Source organism: Cyanistes caeruleus, chromosome 2, assembly GCF_971803275.1.
Source record: "Cyanistes caeruleus chromosome 2, bCyaCae1.hap1.1, whole genome shotgun sequence".
Lineage (NCBI taxonomy): Eukaryota > Metazoa > Chordata > Aves > Passeriformes > Paridae > Cyanistes > Cyanistes caeruleus.
The window spans coordinates 108,239,027-108,245,409 of NC_141702.1; positions in this window are offsets into that span (position 1 = coordinate 108,239,027).

Here is a 6,383-nt window from a genome sequence, read left to right on the forward strand (position 1 = left end):
CCATTTAACAATATTACCAAAAAGAAATTTTTTTTTAATCAATACAGTACAGGCATTTTGATTTTTATCAACAGTTTTTGAGCTATTATTTTTATGTAATGAACTTGTATTGACTATTAAACCAATATTTAATTATTGAAATCACTGCAGTCTTTTTGGACTGTCCCCTGTCCATCTCTGCACTGTCAGAATCTCACAAGCTGGCCTGCCTTATGTAGAAATTGAAACACAATGTAATTGCAGCCCTTTTGAACCTGAAAGTCCATGAAATACTTGAACCAAAATCTCAGGATCTAGGCAGCATGCCATTTTTTTTTTTTTCATTCAGTATCCAAATATCATGAGAATGGCAAAGTAACTCAGTGGAATTTTACCAATCTGGTCACATCTACTGATAGAATAAAAAACACCCTTTCTGACTAGGAACATTAAAAAGAGATCAAATGTGCCACAGGTATTTTTGTCCAAGGTGGCATCCCACAGCACAGAGCTTACATATGTAAGATTAACAAGGTTGGGTGCAAAACTTCCTTCTTACCTCATGAACTTTTTTCATTTCATTTGCAGCAATGGTAATCCAGAGTTCAATCAAATTCAAATTTATGCCATTACAAACATGAGCAGAATTTGGCTCTTAAATTACAGCAGCTAAGCACAACAGATTTTGTTTCCCTTGCAGTGTTTTTAAGCTCCTGATACAGAGACAGCTTTCATGTCTTTCATAATTCCTTCTTCCTGAATGCAACAAGGTAAGCATCAAACACAACCCAGAAAGAGCATGGCTCCCTTAATTTCTCATGATGGCTTTAATTTATTTTAAAATAGTCTTTAGATCAGTGCATATTATGTGCTAAAAGTGACAGAAGAATCAAGCTCAGACCTCACTGTGAATGGCTTGAACCTCTGCAAAAGGCTGTACCACCCCCTTTTGACATTTTGAGATAGCAGACAAAAAAATAAATAAAAAGGTGAAAGAAAGTCTTAGGAAGAGTCTGTAAGACTATGCTGGCCATAATTATTGGATTTATCATCCAACTGACACATGGATTACCGGATCAAAGACCTGGGGGTTTGTCATCTAGTGAATAAAGCTTACAACTCATCCTGCTTCAAAGCTTACCCAGCCTTTAGGCTTTGCTGTGTAACTGTACCTGTATGAATTCACAGCCTGCCCTTTCTGTTCAGTGCCCCTTTCAGGCACTCAGACATTGGTGCAGACGAGGAGCCCCACTGGCCTCAACACCTGTAAGTGTAGCTCACACACAGTTCCAGCAAAGCCAGACTTAACTGATGGGTCAGTCAGAGGACCAATACTAGGGCCCAAGTGGGAAGAACCCCACTCCCCTGACTCTGTTATTTACCCTCCCCTGCAGAGCTGGTCCCACTGCTGAGAGCCCAGGGTTTTTTCCCCAGTAACACAGCCTCCACAGAAGGATGCAGAACACCCACAAAATAGTCACAGTCCCCTAATTCATAAAGACATGAGCACTAATCCTGTCATCATATTCATGAAGAACCGACAGCTCTGGCATTACACTGCAAGCACACACAGTGAAGCCCTGAGGCACAGTAACAATTGTACACAGAGACCTGACCAGATTCAGATTATTTTCCAACTGCTTATAGACGAGCCACAGGCTTCTTTCTCTCTCAGCATCCTTCCTCCAGCCTTTACTGGGGGTAAATCACTGATTTACATACCCAGGCCAAAGCCCTTCCCAAAAATTCAATATTATTTTGGTAGGGAAATGCCACAAATCACTGCTCAATGCTGCCAGACAAACCGGGAAGAAGGAGTCGATCATTAAGTAATTGGCTAAATAACAGAGACCCACTTTCTGTAAACAAACCCTCCTATTAATCAGTACTCAGGAGGATGGATGTGGTCCAAAGTTACTTACTGCTTGCTGCTTTGTGACTGCAATGACATATTTTTAACAGCACCTTTACAAATGCGTTTCTTTTTGTAGTTCTGGGCCTGGTTAAAGCAAAAGACAGTGAATTGTTAAAAATGTGATAAAAAAAAATCAAGTAATGGAAAGGAGCTGAAGGTTTGTGTTAAATGGGAAGCAGTACTTTACTAGGCTGGCTCAATCATTGTCAGCTCTAATTCACCTGTAATTAACACAGCTCAGCACATTGAGTGGTATTTTAGCAGCGCTTTATCAACTATTCTGGCCAAGTTAATCTATAGGATAGAAAATAATGAGGCACTTTAGGTTTATTTCACTAAACAGTACACAGGAAAGCACTTCATCTTTCCAGCACCACAGTGAAAAAACAGAGCTTCACACAGAAAGCAGTGAGCACAAACTCCTGTGATGTGCCACGCTGCCTGTTACCTTTGTGCTGCTCTTGGTGTGACACCGGCCCTTAGGATGAAGTGTGCACTCAGGAACGATGGGATCTGAATCACCACTGCATCTTCATAGGTCTGTCTGCATGGAGGAGACTGAAGCCAAAAAAACCCACCATAATTCCTCCTGACAGATGTACTCAGCATCAGACGTCTCTAACAGAGTCTGGGTAGAAGAAATACTGGAGCATCTGCGGGCTGCTCAGCTTTTCAGGCAGAAAGCACAGTCCGTGGCAGCCTACACGCTCACTGTTATCTTCTGGAAACTAGAAAAGCATATGTTACAGCAGATGCTGCACTATGATTTCCCCCCTTGGACTCTGTTAAGGGCATTCAGCTAATTGTAGCACTGTAATTAGCTGTGTTCTGTACCTCAGAAGCAATTTTTTCTGCACAGGAGTATTCCACTGGCACCACTTCTCTGAGGAACTGTAAAAAGGCATGTTATGGTTAATAAATGAGGAAAGAGAAGGAAAGATAGTAAATTAGAATAACTGGCCTAAACTGGGTCTACAATGACTGCAAGGTCTGGGTTACTCATGAACAAAGTGAGCTGACAGATTGCAGCCCTGAGTGAGACACCTTGAAGCAGCTCCTCCAAGCCGGATCTGCCAGTCCTTACTCCATCAACCCCACATTTCAGGTCAGAGGCAGATCCAAAGGAGTATGGGCTGAGGGGGTTTTCCTGTTTGCATTTTTTGCCTGTGCAGAGAAAACCTACAACCTACAGCTGCAGCTCTGGCAGCTGTTATCACTCCTACCATTCCTCTGTGCAGAAAGGCTCACGTACACTTCTGCACAGCGGCCTTGAGGCAAGGATCCGGGAGAGCACTCCAACATGTGTAAAGCAATCCCTGCCTCTGCCAGCACTTGAGCAGAAGAATAACATCAGGCATATCTTTAATTCCCTGTAACTTCAGTGAATCTTCAACCCATCGAACTCAAGCTCCCACTTAAGTACTGCCAGAATAAAGATGGTTCCTTGAACTATAAAATACATATATTGCCATTCATTATGATTATATAGCCATGTAAGAATGTAGGTGTGAAAATCTTTGTAGCAGTTTTGTAGTGTTTACAGAGCTGTAGAAGGCTCCTCCACGTATAAACTGCTGTTACTCCTGAATCTGTCAGTTTAGGTTGAACACCTGAACACCTACACATGAACATATGCCTATACTACAGATAATCTCATGCCTCATCTTGAATAGATATTAGCTCAGGAACAGATGTGCAAACAGCATGATTAATGATCGTGTCTTTCCATCAGAAATAAAGTTTTTGCTTACAATTCTAATTTACATATGTTAAAAAAAAATTGGCATCAGAACATTTTGATATATATGGGTAACATTTCTCAGTTTCAGGGGGCACGGTGTCCAGGGATAGGTGCACTTTCAGGGGGTAAAAGTGGGATGAATGCAAGTCAGTGGGCCGAATGCAATTAAGTATGTTTTTTATATTATTAAATGGCTTTTGCATTTAATCACAAGATATATACTCTTACACACATGGGCATAACAACACATATATTACAAATACAAGATTTATAATTACACTGCTGATTGTGGTGCTCTGCCAAACCTGCTGAATGGGCAGGAGGAGGCTCAGAGATCTGAAATGTCTTGATATCAGCACAAACCCAGCCCTCAGTGAGCCTTACGTTACAAAACACCTCACAGCCACTGGCACTTTATTTGGAGATCAAAACACTGAAGGCAAAAGAGAAGAAAGGACAGTTAGGACAGAGGAAAGTAAGGACAGAGAAATTCCCCTGCAGCCTGTGCTACGTTGGCATTGTTGCCAAACACAAGGGTGCAGCTCATACCTGAGCCAGCTTGGGCTAACCAGCTCTCATACAGCTGCAGCACAAAAAACCACCTTTGCCCAAAATGGTTACATCTCAGCGAGGCCAGGCTGTCCCTACAACTCACATCACAACCCAACAGCAAGCCCTGAAGGTCACAGAGGCTACTCACAGTGCCTTGTCTCCCAGCAGTGCCACCTCTCCTGGCAGGGACTCGGCTGAGGAAAGTAGTCATGTCCTCAAACACCACACACTGCTCTAACACCCTCGGTCAAAATATCCTCAAAGGCATCTGAGCACCAGTGAAACCCTGCAAACCATCAAATGTTGTGCATAATGGGGACGCCCCATGACACCTGCCAGGCAAAGAGTGACAGCAGGTGTCACTCAGCCGTGCTGCTGCCCCATGCTCTTCCAGGATGGCTTGTCAAACAAATTTTCTTTTTCATTTTGTTGGGTTTGGGGTATTTTTTATGATGATGCACTACTTTGCCTGATTTTGAGAGTATAGGCAGTTTTGTGGACAAGCAAACTGTCCAGCAGAAGAGAGTTTGTTTCTTCACATCAAGTGCATGTGCAGTCAGTCAGTAACCAAGCTTGGGACCCAGAGACTTGGTAGAAGTCTGGAGATGGGACTTCCTTTCCTGCCCCTGACTGTCTCCTCCCCAAATCAATGTATGTGGGCACATGTAAATAACGCAAGAGTATAACCAGATTTTTCCTCATGGATTATTCCTTCTGTAGGAAACCAAGCTTCAGGAACCCAGAAACCTGCTGCTTTCAGCCCTGGCAGCTGAGTGTGGGGAAAGGGTCAGCAGTGCCACACAGACAGATCTCAAGGAAATTGCAGGTCCTCACAAGGGCACAACGCTATCCTACATTTGTCAGCTGGCACAGTTCAGTTGATCCCTTGATTCCACAACCCCATCACTTTCTCTGATTTCAAAGATGATGGGGAGGTGGGGGGGAGGTGGAGGAGAGATCATTACAAAGGCAAGTGCTAGCTTAAGAATTAGGTAGAATAAGCTAATCAGAATAAGCCTTCTGCAGTGTTGGATGAAAGGGAGTGCCAAGCATAGAGGAATAAAGTGTCAGAGTGCACTTCATAACCATTGCAAGGTCAGGATAAAAGCTAACATCCTATCAGCTAAAGTGGAGCAGATGACACTGAAGGAAGAGGGTTGAGTGGGTGGTGGGGCTCTTGGAAGGGAGAGCAAAGCAGGACTTTGCCACCCTACCCTCCTGTGCAAGATTTGGTTCTGGCTCCTGGTCCAGATGGACACAGGTCACGCTGTTGAGGCCGGTCCAGGCGAGTTCTTAGCATTTGCTAACTATTCCCCACGACTCAGTCCCTGCTGAGAGCACAGGGATGCCCTGAACCACACACGTCTCACGCCTCCTTCCTCTCTCACATTTTATTCCTGAAATGTATAGGCCTTATTATTTGATTACATTATTTTAAAGTTGGAAAAATTGTTGTCAGGCAAATCCCCTGTGGTGCTGGGTCATTCCCTCCTTGACTCTGTCTTTTATTGGATAATCTTGAAGAGAGGGATAGGATGATGTACCCATACCATATTTTACAAAGCCTGCTCTGGGGAACAATTATCTTTTTGGTGGCTTGGTCCATCACTCGCCATAAATAAGAATAAAGTCCTGATTTCTAACTAGATTCTAACTAGCTTCTTTCTAGCTTCTCGAAGCTACAGTTGTAGCAATAAACAATAACAACAACAACAGCAATAATGATAGTTACGTGGAAAACAGTCCTTTACAAAATGGATGGACCTTTGTGAAGAGAAGTAGTGCTGAGAACATGATTGCTGCTTCCACACAAAAGGTATAATCGATCACAAAGTAACAAGTCACGCACTCAGAAATGCCTCTCCGATCACCCAGCAGGCAAATTACAATCCTTCATCAGCGATACAGGGACCGTGTGTGGAGCTGTACGAGAGCGTTTGACACTTGGGACATTTGTATCCCAACCACTTCCATCTTCTAACGAGGCTGCTCTACCCGCACAGTAAGTATTTACCCCGTTAAGGGAAATGCGGCATATTTTCCTCCAGGCACGGACTCTCAAAGACGTTCACAGCCTGATAAATGGGTGTTCGCAAGGCCCACACCTCCTCACAGCTTTCCCACTAGGAAGGGGGGGTACTGGGGACCTTTGCGCTAGGAACGGGCAGCATCGCTCGCGGTCCCTCCTAGGCAGGA